At 45.8% G+C, this 20043-nt stretch overlaps 1 long non-coding RNA gene across 1 annotated transcript; it reads right to left on the bottom strand.

Moving 5' to 3' along the window:
• Nucleotides 1-3998: 3998 nt before the first annotated feature.
• LOC117361865 lies at nucleotides 3999-19792 on the bottom strand. The gene is made up of 2 exons (XR_004539736.1): nucleotides 19536-19792; nucleotides 3999-6118 (listed from the first exon to the last, which is right to left on the bottom strand). It is a non-coding gene; the product is annotated as an uncharacterized LOC117361865 (long non-coding RNA).
• Nucleotides 19793-20043: the final 251 nt, after the last annotated feature.

Consider the following 20043-nt stretch of genomic DNA (forward strand, 5'->3'; position numbering starts at 1 on the left):
TCCTGTGTGGCAGCTGCCATGTTATGTGTGTTATGCTTGGGGAGAAAGGAAGGAAAAATGATTTTGTTTTCAATTTAGTTATCAAAATGTAGGTCTATATTTTGCACTATTTTTTTCTGTTTTTCTGTAGTTGTCTCTGAGGTACATTGCATATTTTAAAGTCATCTGCCTTGACATCTTTGAAAACCCCTAAAATATAAATGATAATTAACATTTTCTCTGCATACAGTGTGCTTTATGTTTTTTTAATTTTGTGGTTACCATTATGTATTAATAAGATTATATTGTGTGTATATGAAAAATAGATGGAAGAAATTGCATTACAATTAGTATTATTATTATGGGGTGGAGTCAAGGGTGGAGTTTGGATGGATTGGGGCAGAGTTTGGGTGGGATTGGGGCGGGGCTAGGGCAGGATTAGGGGTGGGACTAAAGATTAGTAGATGTCCCATTTTGAGGGAAAAAATAAATGGTCATGTTACTCATAACTGACTTTCAAGAATGACTTAGAAACTACTGCACAGCTGTCAAAAATCTGGGTTTGGAAGAAAAACTACAAACATCTTTGACTTAATGTAATGGAACACAAAGGAGGACCAGGATAGAAAAGCAGGAGACGGGTAAAAGTCTGACAGGTGACTTGTAGCGCTGGGGAGCCTTAAATCATCCCAACGCTTCAGACTACAAAGGGAACGTGCCTTTTATGTGCCGCATTTCATTACTTACTCAATAATTGAAACACTCATCTCTTAATTAGCTTTGGAGTTCACCTTTAAAGAGTTTCTGATGCTTTGGGTGATACTTTGAAAACATCATTTAGTCAGCATTCAATCTTGTAATGTGTACATATTCTCTATACTGTTATATTTGTTCCTGATATACTGTGTAGTACAAGATTTAAATCAACATTGGTTTGCAGAAGCTCTGTGCCTTGAGCAAAGCATACTTAGGGATCCTTTTTACTAAAGTGCAGTAAAGATTTGGAGTTACTGAATGGTAATTATCATGTGTTAATTGCACAGGCACCCTTTGTGTAGGAACAGGAAATTGCATCAAAGGAAGTGGGATGCAGCAGAGAGAAGAGTTCAGGAGCCAGTCTGCAGTGGGTGTCTCAATCACTAACACTGCAAGCAATGAATCTAAGCTGCCCAGGTTGCCCTTTTTTGGCCAGTCCAGTTTTTAAAATTACATCCCAAAGCAGTGCAGCATTTGTCTTCCATGATTCTATCCATAGAAATCAGTGCTGCAGGTCCCATAATGCACCAGGATGAGATTGGCAGAAACCCAGGACTGGCCCAAAAGTCTTCCTTCTGGAAAGGGTAATTCTTTTGGAGCTGTGAGACTTGTGGATAGAGAAACATCCTGTGAATCCGAGGCTTAGAAGGGAAGACCGAGGGGGCAGGAGAGACTAGAGAGGAAATGCCAGGAGGAGAGGAAGACAAGCACAAGCCAGGCTTCGGTGGTGGTGGTGGGTGGGGGGGGGGGGGGGGAGAGATGTATTATGCTGAGCTCAAAGAGGGTGGGCTTACAAGTGGCTCATTTATTTAAAACCCAAACATGACAAATAAGCACAAATTCCCCAATTTAAAAAAACCGCCCGGACGTATGGTAACCCTACATGGGAAACAGAGTTCTCTTCCCAGCCTCTGTAGAAGGCAGTCCTGTCAGCCACGAAGGGAAGAGAAATTAATGCTAAGTCTCACTATAGGTGTCCACAGGGCGTAGTTAGAAGACCCTGAGAGGAAAAGGGGGAAGGAGTTTCAAGGGGTACACCGTCTCTATTGTAGCGGGTGAGTAAAGGCTATTGTGGTCTGGCATTGCTCATAATAGGAAAGGGTTTAAATTGAGCATTGGTAATGCAGAAAATTGCCCATATTTTGAGAAAGGCAAACTGTGTTTAGAAAAAGGGGTTAAACAGAATTACTACTGCAGAAACCTGCCTCTGTTCTGATCAAGGCAAAGTAGATTTGGAAGAAGTGGAATTGAGGGTAAGGGTGTTAAGAGTAGGTATTCTGTATTCTTGGAAAAAAGGAAACCATATAACTATTTGTTTATTTATTTTAAACATTTCTAGTCCCCCTATCAACCAGGCGGATTACAGGTTCAAATACATAATGTAAAAAGACATACTTAAAACATACAAATTCGAACATCTACGCACAATTGAAAATCATATAACACATCAGTGCCCCAGTTCAAATTTGATCCTTGTGAAAGAGCTACCGACATCTTCTTATTTATGGAAAGCTCTAACAAATAGATGGGGTTTTAACAGTATTTTTATAGGATCTGAATTCAGAACACAACTTCAAATGAACCCTTCATTGCATGCCACAGCCTCGGCCCAGCCACTGAGATCGCTGCCATCCAGGTCTTTTTATAGTGCACATCATGAGTATGTTCTAGGGACAGTCTCATCGCCGTATGCGAGCATAGTTTGCGTTTCGGCCTACTAAGGGCTCCTTTTACAAAGGTGCGCTAGCGGTTTTAGCGTGAGCTAAAATGCCACGCATGTTAGCCGCTATCGCCTCCTTTTAAGCAGGCGGTAGTTTTTCGGCTAGCGCGCACTAATTGTGTGCATGCGCTAAAAACACTAGTGCACCCTCGTAAAAGGAACCCTAAATTAAAATTTTAAAGTTTAGGTTTAAGGATAAATGGGAATATGAAGGTAAGCAAACAGCCAACTGTTCCAATCTATTTATTTAAAATATTTATAATCTGCTTAAAGGCCTAAGCAGCTCACAATGAAACATACATAATAACAATAAAACAAAACGTAACTATCAAAATAAATAAAAACAATAAAAATCATCCTTTTTAATTTAATCTTGCTCTCTTCTTCAGGGTCTTACTCCACCATCACTCGGCTAACAAGAAGTTCTGATATCAATTAAAAGCTTGAACAAAGAAATGTGTTTTAAGTAATTTCTTAAATTGTAAGAGGTAAATCTAGAAGAGATAAGATGGTTGATATGGAGATCATTCAGAATTTTTCACTGAGAATGTACCTGTTCAAGGCTCTAAGGTCATATATTGATCATTGACCACCTGCCTTCTTTGAAATAGGAAAATACTTTGAATAGAACCCAGTGTTCTGGGATGGTAGTGGTACTTCCTCTGTTGCCCAAATGTGCAAGCGTATGGATATCTCCTGATGGAATTGAGCCGGCTGTTGGTTGGATGCTATGTTTATTGAAGGTGGGTGGCGTGGCAGGTAAGTGTGAAATCGAATCTGATAACCATTCTGTATGATTTGACATTCCCAACTGTCATTAGTAATTTCCTCCTAAGCACTGCAGAAATATTGAAGTCTCCCACAGATGGGGACGGAAGGTAGTATTGCCTTGTCAAAAAGACAAGGTCAACTTCTGCTGCTGAGACATGGGAGTTTTCAACCGTTTCTTATTTTGAAAAGGATGGTGGCTTGGGTGTTGACACTGTTGTTGCTGTCTGTTACATTATTGCATGTGATATTGAAAGGTCACTTGGACACACAAAGTCAGAGGCGTGAAGAAAGTACAAGAGGTTTATTACAGCATGCCGGACTCTAGTGCAGTGAACAGCCTACTTACAAGAGTGTTAAAAACAGGAAATGCACAGACTTTTATGCCCTTTTCACTAAACATATGCAAACTAATATATGCAAAAACTACAATTTTCATTTGTTACTTCTATAACTTTCTACAATTATTATTGGTCCTAAGCCAGCACTTATGATAGATTCCAGGATACAATTTATAGTCCTACAGGAAACTAGCTCATTTCTCTGCTTATCTAAATCTTACAGTTCTAAATGTTACATGTTCAGGAGGGCAGGGTACATCATGGCTCAAACTCTTATCTATTTAGCTTATAATGTGGTAAGGTGGGAACATACATTTCAGGCAGATTAGGTCAATAGATTGTACACTGTTTTCAGCTATGTAGGCCAGAACAATATTTTACTTAACAGTTAACCATTTCATGACCCTACAATATGAGTGTCCATAGTTGTACTGGGGGGGGGGGGGTTTGGCAGCATATGGTTTCTTTTGCTGAAAATAAGGTAAACGTTTATAAGTTGACTTAGCATGGTCAACCTTATCTTCATCTAAAGTATCCAGTATCATACAGTGTATAAGATTTCTATAATCTCCTTGACTTTCTCTCCAAACAGATTGTCAACTAAGCAAGTAGCATCTGCAATCTTATCATGTACATCTGCTCCCAACGTAAATTCTTTCAACTGAGTTATATGCCTCGTGGTGAGACCCACTGCCACTCCTTTAATGGCAGTGTCTTATGCATTGTGTGCAGTGTGATCCATATTCTTCGAGGTCCACTAAAATAGCTTCCAAGGAAGTTTGCAAAGAAGATGATACTTGTTCCATGTGTTTACAGATGGAATCCATTATGATATATAGCTATTCTGAAACTTAGCATAGTGTTTTGATACATCTTTCTACCCAAAGTATCTAGTGTCTTCATATCCTTGTTTGGTGGGGCATTGGATAAATCCTGAGAACTACATGCTTTATGCATTGCAGACTTAACAAGTGACTGGTGAGGCAGTTGCAGGTTACTATGCCCTAAAATCTCCTGTACATAGTATTTAGATTCCAAACTGTGCTTCGTAGACTGAGCAGTGTAAGGTGTATTCCAAATCAACCTATGATTCTCCGGAAGAACCTCATGGACTGGTAAAATAATGTCTTTAGGGATATCCATATATTTTAACACCACCAAGTTCCCCTCTCTGGGATCTGGTTTGGTTGATGTTGGTATTTGGAGATACTTTGCCATCTTTAAGAGGAATTTTGGGTATGATGCATCTTCAGGCTGTGAGGTGTGGACCAGTTCTGGAGGGATCAGAAGGAAGACCTCCATTCCTCTAGGGAGTGATCCTTTGGAGATGAAGTCTAGGAAGCAGCTTCCAAAGTAGCATATAAAGACAACAGGTGATCTTGCATGGAGACAGTAGAGGAAACTGACCAAGATCATTGTCTTGGGTGAGATGGTAGAGATGATTCTTTTGGAGCTGTGAAACTTGTGGATGGAGATACATCATGTAAGACAGCAGATATTTGCTCTTGAGAGTGCTGCTGCTGACCTATGAGTTGTTGTAGTAAGAATTGCCAATACAATCCACAAAAATAAGGAAATGACCCGACGTTAGATACAACAAAACCAAAAAACAAGTGACAATAAGGTTCATTAGATATAATCATACATTAAAACATATTGCATGTATAAATATAAAGTCCTTTTCCTTTTGGGTTCAGTAGCAAAGGAAAAGGACTTTATATTTTTACATGCAATATGTTTTAATGTATGATTATATCTAATAAACCTTATAGTCTCTGAGGTGATGTGTACAGTTCCTTCCCCACTTGTTTTTTTGCTTTGTAGTAAGGTATGGCATAAGATGTAGTGTGTAAAGAGTCATGTTGTCAAACCTCCTGTCAAGGAGATGCCTTCGACTTTGGAAAGAAGAACAATGTCTGTGCTGATGCCTAAATTACTCTGGATGACTGACTCTAATGGGATGAATGACTCCCATGCTCTTGATTGGTGCCCCGAGATCACTGGTGTTTAAGTGGCTCCTGATTCGATTGAGCAGCTGGATTGGTAGGAGGATCTGAAGGTCTGGCTTGAAGTATTAAGGCTGACACCGACGTTGCTGGTAATGTTGATGTCGAGGTCAGGTGCTGATATCGGCTTCATCATCAGAGATGTGGGCGGCCCTTGAGAGATAGCGGGAACAGCTGAATTCACTGCTTTTGACAGTTGGTGGTCTTGCCCCATTCTTTCCTGCTGTCCTTGATCTTTCACAGAGGACAGTTGGGGAGAATTAGGTATAATCTGAGGTAACAGAGTAGGGTCTGGAGGAGCTAATGTACTCTTTTTAGATGGAGGCTCTCCTAACCTGTGTTCTGTGGATGCAATTTGTTGTGGATTATGCTTTAATTTTTTTTAAAAAAAACCTGCAACTTTAATGCCGTTGGCTGCATGTTTGAACAAGCTCGACAGTCCATAACATTATCTTCTGCTCCCAGGCATCAGATGCATAGCTAATGTGGATCAGTGACTGACATCTTATGGGTACACTGACCACATCATTTAAATTCTGGTTTTCTCTCTGGAATATTGAATATTAGAGATACAAAATCAAATTACTTAAGAATGTTAAGAAAATTTTGTGACAAGAAAACAAACAAGAAATGGGTTGTACCACAACCGCAGACAAAGAAAAACTGAAAGGGGTTTGTGCGTAAAAAGCTTTCTGAGCTTGTAATTTCCTGGTTTGGCACTATCAGCCGTGTCATCACCACATCTGCGACTATGAAAATCTCTGTCCATGGAAAACCGCAAATTTCCCTGCCTTGCATCCAGATCACTCACTCTCCTCCCACACCCATAAGAACATAAGAACATAAGAAGTTGCCTCCACTGGGTCAGACAAGAGGTCCATCCCACCCAGTGCCCCGCCCCCACTGCCATCTCTGCCATAAAATAAAATGAAACTGCATCTGCCACTGCCACTTCCCTCCTCTTCCCTCTCCGCCTTCCCCCCTGAAACAAGAAGTTACAAAAGAAGGAGGAGGAGAAAGACAGAAGCTGGCAGCAGTGTGCACAGGGCTATGGCTCCGTGCATGTTTTCATTCTATTTTACAGCAGCGGCGAAAGCCATGGGAGGGATAGGGAGATGGAGGGAAGGAAGAGAGGGAGCGAGTTAGAGGCAGGGCAGGGAAACTTGTGGTTCCTTTAGGCTGTCACAGCGGCGACCGGGGAAGAAGTTAATGGCTGGGCACCTGCGCTATTATCCTTGCCCAGCTAGGGACAGGTCTTTTGGGGAGTCGAACAATGCCCCTGCCCCCCAAGCTAAGCCCATGCTATATATTATTATTGTTCCTAGCTGTTCTTGTTGATATTCCTCTTGCTACCAAGAGAACAGGACAGCGGACAGCTAGAGAAGAGGGGATTTTTGCATTGCTGGTTCTGAAACAATCAAAAGCAGACCAATCAAGAAAAGGGAGGAGGGGAATAACAACAAAAAAAAAATATATAGGAAAAGAAACCCCAACCTATTTTTAAAATAATTTTTTAAAAATATTTGCTGCTATTGCTCTTACCTTTTCTCTGTTTTGACTGTGTTTAGTGTTCTTAAGAAAAAAAAAAACCAAAGTAGCCAGGGAGCAGGAATTCTCCGAGGGAATAAAGTGGAAAAACATTTGCTTTCAGTCCAATTAATAGGGAATTTCCCTGTAGCAGAAGAGAGTTGGCAATTCATTTCTGGCGATGGTATGCATCATTGCATCCACTTGATGACAATAGATGCCCTTGCTTTATCATCTGAAACAATGAGAATTGTCATTCCCCAGAGGAGGCAATGCAGGGCTCAGACTCTGACAGGCACTTAACATTATGGATAGCATCCGCCTTGGCTTTTCATCATCTTAAGAACATAAGAACATAAGCAGTGCCTCCGCCGGGTCAGACCATAGGTCCATCATGCCCAGCAGTCCGCTCCCGCGGCGGCCCAAACAGGTCACCTGTCTGAATCATCAGAAGGGGCCCCCTTGCCACCCCGGTTTCCCATTGAAGTCCTATCTTCCCATCGAAGTCCTAACCCTCCGGTTTTGCACATGCACGACCTGGTCGGGTTTCTATACTTATTTCCTGGATACTTCTCTCAGTATCCCACGATCCCTTTATCCCTCAGGAATCCGTCCAATCCCTGTTTGAATCCCTGTACCGTACTCTGCCCGACCACCTCCTCCGGCAGCGCATTCCAAGTGTCCACGACCCTCTGGGTGAAAAAAAACTTCCTTGCATTTGTTTTGAACCTATCTCCCTTCAGTTTCTCCGAGTGCCCCCTCGTACCTGTTGTCCCCTTCAGTCTGAAGAATCTGTCCCTATCCACCCTCTCTATGCCCCTCATGATCTTGAAGGTCTCTATCATATCTCCCCTGAGCCTCCTTTTTTCCAGGGAGAAGAGCCCCAGCTTATCCAACCTCTCGGCGTATGGGCAGTGTTCCAGCCCTCTTACCAGTTTCGTCGCTCTCCTTTGGACTCTCTCAAGCACCGCCATGTCCTTCTTGAGGTATGGCGACCAATACTGCACGCAGTATTCCAGATGCGGACGCACCATCGCTCGATACAATGGCATGATGACTTCCCGCGTCCTGGTTGTGATGCCCCTCTTTATGATGCCCAGCATCCTGTTGGCTTTTTTCGAGGCTGCTGCGCACTGTGCAGATGGCTTCAGTGATGCATCCACCAGCACACCCAAGTCTCTCTCAAGTCTGCTGTCTCCCAACAATGCCCCCCCCATTTTGTAGTTGAACAACGGGTTCTTTTTCCCTATATGCATGACCTTGCATTTTTCCACATTGAAGCGCATTTGCCATTTGTCTGCCCAGTCCTCCAGCTTCTCCAGGTCCCTTTGCAGGTCCTCACACTCCTCCCTGGACCTAACTCTGCCGCACAGTTTGGTATCATCTGCAAATTTTATGACCTCGCACTTTGCCTCTTTTTCCAGGTCATTGATAAATATGTTGAAGAGTAACGGCCCCAGCACCGATCCCTGTGGCACACCGCTTGTGACTCCCCGCCAGTCAGAATATTGGCCCTTTACTCCAACCCTCTGCAGTCTACCCGACAACCAGTGCTCGATCCATCTGTGCACATCTCCTCCCACCCCGTGGTTCCACAGCTTCCTAAGCAGTCTTTCATGTGGCACCTTGTCGAAAGCCTTTTGAAAATCGAGGTAAATGATGTCGATGGGTTCCCCATTGTCCACCCGACTGCTTATTCCCTCAAAGAAGTACAGAAGGTTCGTTAAGCACGACCTTCCCTTACAGAATCCGTGCTGGCTTGTTCTCAGTAGACCATTTCTTTCAATGTGCTCGCAAATGCCGTCCTTGATCATAGCTTCCACCATCTTCCCTACAATTGAAGTCAGGCTCACCGGCCTGTAGTTCCCAGGGTCACCCCTCGATCCCTTCTTGAAGATAGGTGTGACATTTGCCAATTTCCAGTCCTTTGGTACCTCTCCAGTTTTCAAGGATAGGTTACAAACATGCTGGATTGTGCCCGCTATTTCCTGTCTTAGTTCCTTCAGAACCCTTGGGTGGATCCCGTCCGGACCCGGTGATTTGCCGCATTTTAACCTGTCTATCTGTTTGAGGACATCCTCCTTACTTACCTCTATGTGTTCCAATTTTTCAGCCTGTTCCCCACTCATGAGCTCCTCTGAGTCCGGTATATTAGATGTGTCCTCTCTCGTGAAAACCGATGAGAAGAACGTGTTCAACCTCTCAGCTACCTCTTTATCCTCCTTAATCACTCCCTTCCTATCCCCATCGTCCAACGGCCCCACCTCCTCTCTCGCTGGTCGTTTCCCCTTTACGTAACTGAAGAATGCCTTGAAGTTTTTTGCCTCCCTGGCCAGCCCCTCTTCGTATTTCCCTTTTGCTTTTCTAACCTCTCGGTGGCATTCTTTTTGGCATTTCCTGTGCGCCTGGTGGTTTTCCTCCGTTGGGTCTTTTTTCCATCTCCGGAAGGATACTTTTTTGTCATTTATTGCCCTCTTTACTTCTGCTGAGATCCAAATCGGGTCCTTTGACCGCTTGTTCTTGCAGCCTTTCCTGAAATTGGGGACGTACATTTTTTGTGCTTCTTGCAGGGTGTCCCTGAATAGGGTCCAGGCGCTTTCCACAGTCTCCATCTTAAAGATATTTCTGAGCTTCTTCCCCACCATTTTCCTCATAGCAACATAGTTCCCTTTCTTGAAGTTGAGCGCAGTTGTTGCGGTCCTCCTTACTATGGGTGTCCCCCTTTCTAATGTGAATCTGATCGCATTGTGGTCACTGTTGCCTAGTGGTCCTCCCACTTCTACCCCGCTTGCAGGCCCCCCTAATCCGTTCAGGATGAGGTCAAGAGTAGCACTCCCTCGCGTCGGTTCCCTGACTAGTTGCTCCATGAAGCAGTCCCTCACAGCTTCTACAAATCCTGTTTCCCTAGTGCAGTTGGAGTGACCCGTACTCCAGTCTATCCCCGGGTAGTTAAAGTCCCCCATCACTGTTACATTTCCAGTCCTGCACTCCTGTCTCAGTTCAGCTTCCAAGTCGTGTCCGACTCCTTCTGGCGTACTAGGTGGGCGATAGTACATCCCCAGTTTTATGTCTGCACCCTTGTTTCCCGGCAATTTGACCCATAGCGATTCCAGCCCCTCTGCCTTCTTTGCCATATCCATCCCGACTGAGTCGATAGAGTTCTTTATATATAGTGCTATGCCTCCCCCCTTCTTGTGGGTCCTGTCCCTCCTGTAGAGCTTGTACCCCGTCAGCGCCACATCCCATTGATTCTCCTCAGTCCACCATGTTTCTGTAATTCCAATTATATCCAGGTCTTCCCCCTTGGCCACGACCTCTAGTTCACCCATCTTGGCCCTGAGGCTTCTTGCATTTGTGTAGAAGCACCGCAGGTCTCGTCGTTTTTCCTCCACCTCTGCATTCACCTCTGCATTCACCTGGGCCGCCTCTCCTGTTCCCTGTACTTCTGCTTTGCCCTCCGCCTTTACCCTTGTAGCTTTCAGCTTCCCCACATTTCCGCCACTCCACTTCCCCGCTTTTCCTCTGGGTTTTCTTGCCCCCTCCTGGGCCCCGGCCTCTGTTCGATCCCCCTCGCCTTGTTTAGCCCCTATAATGCCCTCAGCTTTCGCTTTCTTGCCATCCAGTCCCCCTGTGTCTCCATGCTCCTCAGTCTCCTCCTTCTCCCAGCAAGCTCCCTTTACCTGTTGTTTCCCTCGCTGTCTGATCATGAGATCCACCGGTCCCTCTACTTCTTCCTTGCAGTCAGCCTGTTCAGTATCTGTTCTGGATACTGTTGTCCGAAGCGTCAACATCAGATCAGCTGTCGGCTTTCCCCCTCTCCTCAGTTTAAAGCCCTCTCGATCTCCTTCCTCACATTGGCAGCCAGTAGTCTAGTTCCCTCTGTGCTCAGGTGCAGGCCATCCCGCCGGTAGAGCTTACTCTTTCCCCAGAAGGACGTCCAGTTCCTCACAAAGTGGAAGCCCTCCTCCTGGCACCATCTCCTCAACCATGCATTCACAGCCTGGAGGTCTGCCTGCCTCTTTGCATCTGCTCTCGGTACAGGTAGGATCTCTGAGAATGCTACCCTCCGGGTATTCCGCTTCAGTTTTCGTCCCAGGACCCTGAACTGGTCAGTCAGCGTGGCCATGCTGAAGTTCCTCCGGCTCACATCATTCGTTCCGACGTGGATTATCACCGCTGTCTCCTCTGTCTCTGCTCCATCCAGGATCCTCTCGATCCTATCAGAGACGTCTCGTGTCTTGGCCCCTGGGAGACAAGTCACTAGCCGGTCCTCCCTTCCTCCAGCTACGTGACTATCTACCTCTCTCAAGATCGAGTCTCCTACCACAATAGCAGACTTCCCTTTCCTCAGCAACCTCCTCTGTCTCAGGTCCGTGTCCTCGGTGTAGTGTGGTGTCTCACCCTCGGGGTCTCGGTGAGTCACGGTCTCCTCCTCTTGTGTGGTTCCTCCGCTAGGTCCTTCCTCGGTTTCGCCTTGTGGATCCTGGGTCTCGTCTGCCGACATCCGTCTGTGCAGCTGCTGGTCCTGTCCTTCCACCTTCCTATAGGCCTCCTCGATGAATTTCTCGAGGTCCCTCACCTGGTCCACAATGAGGCCTGCTCCGTCTGTGTCCTCGGTTGGCCAGCTCGTCTCCTCTGTGTTGCGCAGTTCCTCCAGTCCCTCCAGTTCCTGGACCTTGACCCTCAGTCTGCCGACCTCCATCCTCAGGCTTTCCAGTTCCTGACACCGACCGCATATGTATGCCCGCCTCCCGGAGGGGAGGTAGTCATACATATGACACTCGACGCAGTAAACTGGGTAGCTCTGCTGGGTTCCTGTAGCCTCCATTTCTTTCTCCTTGTTCCTACGGTCCCTCGGTGGTTGAGAGTGGCTTTCGGCTTGCAGCTAGCTGAAAGAGTAGAGAGAGAGAGAGAAGGATGACAAGCTGAAGGGTTGAGAGAGAGAGAGAAGAATGAGAAGCCTAAAAGTTAGAGAAAGAAGAAAATAGTGAGAAGAAACAATTTTTTTTTTTTAAAGTTAAAGTTAGGTTTGTTGCTGGGCTGCCTGGGCTCCTTCTCAAGGCTCCTTCGCAAAGGCGCTCTCGCTAAGGCGAGCGCCTTTACCGCTCGCCTTCGCCGCGCGCCGAACGGCTGGGCGCCGTTGGCTCCCTTCCTCTTAAGGGGAGCCCGGGCCGATGCGACCTGTGACGCGCGGGGGTGGGCGGAGCTAACTCTCGCCGCGACCCCGATCTGCCTGCTTCCTTAGTCCTCCTCCCTTCGGCGTCCCCGGCTCACCTCTCCTCAGTCTCTCTGCCTGGAACTACAAAGCAACAATATAACAAGCAGCTACAGCTACAAGAATCGCCTCTGCAGTTCGCCTCGTGTCCCGGCTCCCTTCCTCTTAAGGGGAGCCCGGGCCGATGCGACCTGTGACGCGCGGGGGTGGGCGGAGCTAACTCTCGCCGCGACCCCGATCTGCCTGCTTCCTTAGTCCTCCTCCCTTCGGCGTCCCCGGCTCACCTCTCCTCAGTCTCTCTGCCTGGAACTACAAAGCAACAATATAACAAGCAGCTACAGCTACAAGAATCGCCTCTGCAGTTCGCCTCGTGTCCCGGCTCCCTTCCTCTTAAGGGGAGCCCGGGCCGATGCGACCTGTGACGCGCGGGGGTGGGCGGAGCTAACTCTCGCCGCGACCCCGATCTGCCTGCTTCCTTAGTCCTCCTCCCTTCGGCGTCCCCGGCTCACCTCTCCTCAGTCTCTCTGCCTGGAACTACAAAGCAACAATATAACAAGCAGCTACAGCTACAAGAATCGCCTCTGCAGTTCGCCTCGTGTCCCGGCTCCCTTCCTCTTAAGGGGAGCCCGGGCCGATGCGCCCTGTCACGCGCGGGGGTGGGCGGAGCTAACTCTCGCCGCGACCCCGATCTGCCTGCTTCCTTAGTCCTCCTCCCTTCGGCGTCCCCGGCTCACCTCTCCTCAGTCTCTCTGCCTGGAACTACAAAGCAACAATATAACAAGCAGCTACAGCTACAAGAATCGCCTCTGCATCTTCACCAGGCTGGAGCAGCCAAACCTCACCCTGGATAGTAAGGGCTGCTGACAGATGCTAGAGCCTTCTGACATTATGTCCAAACAAAAGGGCACCGATCAGGGCTTCTCAAATTGTGGACTGCAGTCCCAAATGTGGTTGTAAAGTCATGACCTGCGGGCGCTCTCCATAGAGACCTGCAGTATTCTATAAGGATACTTGGGTGCCCAAACGCCCACGCAGAATAAGCTGTCAAGCCTTGTTACTAGGGCACCTAAAACTAACCCCGTCTTTTACGAAACTGCGATAGCAATTTCTAGCGTGGGGAGCTGCGCTGAATGGCCCGTGCTGCTCACGACGCTCATAGGAACTCAATGAGCATTGGGAGCAGCGCGGACCATTCAGCGCGGCTCCCCGCACTAGAAACTGCTATCCCAGTTTCATAAAAGGAGGCCTAAATGAAGATACCCCTTTTAGTATTGCCCTATAAGGCCACATCAATGGATGATGCTAAGAAGGTGACTTTACAAGGAGATGCCTAGATTTAGGAGGTGAGATTGAACTGTGAATCATCGAACATACAGACTGCATTACATGTCAAACTTGTGTTTGCATATTTACACACATTGATTTAATTGCATTTTATTATTTCAGTTATTTACACATGTAGGAGCCCTATGATGGTGTGAAGCTATTAATTACAGTATCAGCCGTTTAAAGACATTCCTTGAGTCAAATTATTATGACCACTTGCTAATATCCAGAATAACCGGCTCTGGCAGCACAGACAGGAGCCAGACACTGTGGGAGTGACTCAATAAGATGCTGGATAGTTGCTCGAGATATCTGGAGCCTTGCAAACTGCAGTCCGTCCGACAGTTGCTGACAGGTGCACGGTGGTGGATCTAGCCATCAAACATGTCAATTGAGGGGGTCCCAAATATGTTCGATTGGGTTAAGATCTGAGGAATTCGGAGGCCAGGGAAGTATCTGAAAGTATTGGTCATGCTCTGCGCACCACTCACAAACAATTCTGGCAGTATGACATGTTGCATTGTCCTGCTGAAAGATTCCATCGGCCTTAGGGAAGACAGTCAACATGCATGGGTGTACTTGATTGGCAAGGATGGAGAGATACCTATATTGGTTGAGAGGGTCTTCCTGAGGTATCAAGGGACCCAGACTATACCAAGAAAACATTCCCCACCACCATCCACCAGCTTGTGCACTTCCAACAGTGGTTGCTAGGTGTTTGTTCACATCTGACCCGCCAACATCCATCCGTTTGATGGAGCTCAAAATGTGGCTCATTGGAGAAGGCAACTCTTTGCCAATCGGTGCAAGTCCAACATCGATACGCACAGCAACCTCTCACATCAATGGCTCATGCTACCCCACAGTTACCACATCAGGTTGTCAGAAAGGTTCCATTCATCCACTCATGGTACACTTTAACCACAGCAGCCCGTGAATATTTCACAAACTCTGCCTTTTCCAAAGTACTGATGTCCTTGGCCCAATAGCCAATGATAATGCCTTTTTCAATGTCTGATAAATCACGGATTTTCTCCATGACAGCTTCCACTCCTCCAGGGTGTGTTCCTTTGGAGATGAAGTATATGAAGCAGCTTCCGAAGTAGCATATAAAGACAACAGGTGATCTTGCATGGAGACTGTAGAGGAAACTGACCGAGATCGTTGTCATGGGTTGCTATATTGCTGACATCCCACCTTATATACCCAGGAAGTTTGGGCACGACATGTGCACTTGTTCATTGGCTGTGCGTCCCTGACATCAGAAGTAGGTGGTGGTAATAATGTGACTCGACCATGTAGAATATTGATGAACACTGAAGAATTGGGGGTAGATTTGTAGTGCAACCCTGATATCGCTGAATTTCAACAATGAGGACTCTTACTCATCTACATATATGCATTTCAACATCCACCATCTGCAGTCATTCTCTTTTTTTTCAATTTAATTTCTGTCAGAGCTGAAAATCCAAGTTCACAAAGACTAGAAGATCCAAACGGTAACTAAGCCGTGATTGCTTTGTTGCTCAAGTTAGAATAACTGTTGCATAAAACAGTGGTCCCCAACCCTGTCCTGGAGAACCACCAGGCCAATCAGGTTTTCAGGATAGCCTTAATGAATATGCATGAGAGAGATTTGCATATAATGGAAGTGACAGGCATGCTATTCTGCTTCATGCATATTCATTAGGGCTAGCCTGAAAACTCGATTGGCCTGATGGTCCTCCAGGACAAAGTTGGGGACCACTGGCATAAAACATAAAAATAAAATTACTTATCTTTAGTTTTCAAGGACCAATCACATCAAAGAACGATGCTTGTCTGAACGGTTGTATCCTTACGCACACAAACACTCATAACATTGACAAACGTTTACATACCCGACGTACATGTCATCTATTCTATTGTATACTTATGAAGGGAATTTTTAAAAATAAAGTAAAATTCTGGAATCTCTCGTGGCACACCCAGAATTTCTTCAGGGCACCGTGGCACACAGTTTGAGAGACGCTGCCTTAATTTGAACTTGCACTACTGTGGTATCCATATTGGTCCTCATACAAATTCTGGACTCTGATAGATTGTGACACCTTTTGAAAGACCAAAATGTACAACACCCTTAGACCAAAATAACACATTCCTTAGACGATTAAATCAACCAGAGTACAATATACCAATCTCTGACAGTGCAATGCTCAAAGATGTATGAAACACCCAGGATGAAAGAAAAAGCCTCAGAACCCCTCCCACACACACCTTAGTTGAACAAAGTGTGAGAATTCAAACCTTCTCAACTGGGTGATGTCAAAAAAAGCCTTGTGCAAAGCAGAGAGCGGTAATAAAAAACTGAACAAATAAACCATCTCTAAATTTGTCCAATGGAACTGAATCAAAGTGGAGTTCATCTCACATCAACGATGGCTAGCGTTTTGCCGGAGTCGGCTACCTCTGAACTCCCATGTACGTACTCTGCTCTCCTCAAAGGCATCTTCTCGTCCTGAGCATTTAAAGACTTCTGGGGTCCCTTTTTCAAACAAATGAAGCAATTCTTAGGCATCCTGAACATCAAACATTTCTCAGTCCTAAAATGGTGTTATTTCTTCCCCACAACATCCTTTTCCCTTCATTTTATTTTATTTATTTTGATGGGCTGATAATTGCCTTCCTGTTTTCAGATTTCACCGTGGCTACCACTTTAGTATGTGGTGCAGATGGATCAACTGGATAGGTTAACGACGATCACACGGGTGCGTTAATGTGAAATATGTGTACGGGGAGTTTTTAAAAACCTGTTTCTTGCCATTTTGCTAGTCTCTTAATTGACAATATGCTGCTTTCTTTATGAGAAATGATTAGGCTCCCCGGATACTGAAAAGATATGGCACAGGATCCCGTGCTGTGCCTGAGAAGTGATGGAACTGCACACGCTCGGATTTTCTTCTTGATTAAGCCTTACAGGTACCCACTTTCACTTCCTCTCCCTTCAGATTTGCAAGCTGGCTATTATAATCTCGCATAGATTTGCAAATGTCATATTTACCAAGAAAAATGCAAATCGCACAGGCAAAAAAGGCTTATCTTGCATGCTAATGTCCTATTTTCTCAGACAGTCAACCAGTCAGATCACAGTACTCCCATCCTACTGGTCAGGCCACATCCAGTTTAATTTATAATAATTATTGTCAGTTTAGTACTGCCCTAGTAAAACTCGAGTAGAGCGTGTAGAAGTACTCTGCTTGATTCCTGAGCTTTTAAGTTAGGTAGGTATGCAGAGTGCAGGCCCCTTCCCTGAAGAGCTGACCACCAGCAAGTAAAAAGAGAGAGGGGGAGAACCTGTCGGCTCCCCACTGTTTGCAATAAAGATAAACTACAGAACTGAATGTCATGAAACTTTACTCTGGAGAAAAGCAGCCAGCACCATACACATCCAGACTTCAGAAGGTGAGCAATCAAAGAGGCCCTGGCAGAACCCTGAGGTAAGAAGTGACCTTTGGCTTTCCTGAGAGGAGAACAACCTCTCTCTCTCTCATATTCACACCTTAAAAGTATTGTTTGGGTCGAATTTGGAGCATTGGGGCCCAGGACAGACACACTGTTTCTACCCCGCTAATCCTGATCCCGTGTTTACTGTTTATTATAAATGAAGAGAAGCTAAATTTAACCATGATTATGGTGCAATAGAATGTATGTCCCCCTGGAGATGGGTTTAAATTTATTCCCTTTTTTTTTGTTAGGCTACAGTTTTCCCAGCTAGCAATTGGGACCACCAAAAATTACTTTATTCTTTACTCATGTGAACAGTTTAAATAAGCTTCTCTTTACTTTTTTTTAAATTGACTCTTGAAAGAACACACCCAAGGGAAGATGAAAGCAAACCTGCAGGATTGATGTGCACCTTGTAAGTTCTTTCTGCTCTTGAAACTTAAGTATTGTGCAGCTGGCTGAATCTACACACATGCCTTTGGCTCTTCCCAATGTTCTTTAGTTTTATCAGAGGATCTCAAACAGCATAAGTACCTTGGGTCCAATGTTTCGTCTAACCTGCGCTGCAACGCGGCCATGCGCCTATCATCAGGAGGCCACACAGCTGTTCAGCCCCACTGTGCAGCTAGTGGGTTCGGGACCAACAGCTTCTGCTTTCCCAAAGCAGCAGCAGCAAACTGAAACAGACCGGAAGTGGGGCCTTCCCGTACATACCTGCGGCTGCTGGCCCGCCCTCTTCGACATCCCTTCTCCTTCTGGGACAGAGCCGGCAGCCTTGGATAGGAAGGTCCCGCAGCTGGCCTGTTTCAGCTTGACGGTGCTGCTGCTGCTGCTTCAAGAAAGCAGCAGCGGTGGGGTTACTAGGGGGCAAATGCTGGTGAATGAGGGGTAGGGGAAAGGGAGGGGGCAGACGCTGGTGGATGCGGATTGGGTGGGAGAGAGAGGAGGAAGATAGTGGTGATGCATGCCTGTGCTGTCAGTGCATCGCATCCTACTGTTGCTGGAGGTGCTGCAGGGGGCCATGCCTCACTATGGTTACTGCAGGAAGGATAAGATGCTGCACAGTTCTGCAGTTTATTGATAGAATATCTTTTCTAGGAGTTTGCTTCATGGGTGCACGAATTACGTCAGTGATATGATAGACTGTAGAGTCAGTTTAAAGATGCAGGCCTAAATGAAATTTACGTGACCCTGACAAGCAGGCATACGATTTGTAAATCTCCTGAAGCACATAATTGCACAACACATCTTGCTATATGAGGGCTGTGTAAAACATACAAGTAACACTTCAGCACATATACAGTATGGGGCTCATAATAAATAATAATAATAAAAAAAATGTCCAAAAAGTGGCCTAAATCGGTACTTGGATGATCAAAAAGCCAGATTATCCAAGTACCGATAATCAAAGCTGGTTTTAGACGTATCTAAAACCAGCTTAGGCCTTTCCTCTAAATGCCTAGAGCGAAAAGAGGCATTTTTAGAGGAGGGGAAAGGGCGGGAGGTGGGCCGACCTAGACTTAGTCGTACAGCAAGTTTAACCAAAACCTTTAACAGGTTGCCTAGTCGGAACTTATACGTTTTGACTTAAACCAAGTCAAAACAGGTGTAAGTTCCGAATAGGGGCCGCTGAGCTGATCACGGCTGCAGCGATCAGCTCAGCAGCCCCGGCAACCTGTCCACCCCCCACCCCACCCCCACCGCAACGATCGCAGCAGGAGAAATGGCTCATCTCTCCTGCCGCGATTGCAATCCCCCCACCCCTCCCCAAACAGCCACGAACCATGGCAGGAGAGATTGGGCATCTCTCCTGCTGCGGGTCGCGGCAGTTCAGGGGGTGGGGATCGCGAGAGCAGCAGGGGAGATGAGCCATCTCTCCTGCCGCAATCGTTGCGGAGGGGGGGGATTCTGTAACTGGTGTTTTTAACGGACACCGGTTACAGAATTTAACTTTTAGGTGAAGGACCGGCCCCTCCTTCGCCTAAAAGGACTTGTTTTGGGCGTTTGGCACTTGGGCAATTTTTGGGTTGATAATAAAACTCATTTTGGATGTTTTATTTGAGAATGGACATTTTCCCGGCTGCTACTTTCAGCGTTTAGGGCCTTAGGCCAAAAGGGGACGTAAGATGTTTTTTTTTTTTTTTTTAAATTATGCCCCTCCATATGAGTTTGCCAACCTAGAATGATCATATCCACATAGCTTCATATCTTGCAGAAGCATTAGATCCAGACCTCAGAAACCTGAAAAAATTGTCATGTTTAAAAATCACACCCATCCTTACAGCAGGCTGCAAGTACCTTCCCCTCCTCCCCCACCCCTCGAGCTCTGCTGAATCAGCAGTACTACCAGTACCGTTTTCGATTATTCTAATTTCTAAGCCTAGTAATCATTGTTAAACAAATAAAAAACAAACCTTTCGCTCCTTGACCCCCCAAAGCCTTCCGTATCCGCTGCGGTTTGAAATCCCCTCCTCCCTGCTCCATCCTGCCAAAAACCACAGATCATTAACGTTGTTAATTTGCTCACTCAGAATGTTCGGAGAGTGTGACAGGTCCAATTTGTTACCAAGAGATGGGTTAGGAATACATTTAAGATCTGTTCCCCTCTTTAAAATTGATGCCTGCTCCCTGTCGAACCTGCTCTATTCTTTTGCAGCCTGCGTGTGATTTTTCTGGGGGTCTGGCGCATGCAATCCAGAAGTGAAACTGGAGATTTAGATCACACCCCTTTCTTTGTTCCCTTAACCCTTTCAGGACCATAAGGATCGTAGGCCAATTTTTGTGGTTTTGACGACATTTTTATGGTAAAAAGGGCTTGCAGATGCCAAAAAATTGATTTTTTTTGTGTGAAATATCATTATTTTTTTATTGAACTCAAAAAAAAAAAAAATCACACTTCTGGCTTATGGACAGTGTGGCAAG

The sequence above is a fragment of the Geotrypetes seraphini genome, chromosome 6, assembly GCF_902459505.1.
Source record: "Geotrypetes seraphini chromosome 6, aGeoSer1.1, whole genome shotgun sequence".
NCBI lineage: Eukaryota > Metazoa > Chordata > Amphibia > Gymnophiona > Dermophiidae > Geotrypetes > Geotrypetes seraphini.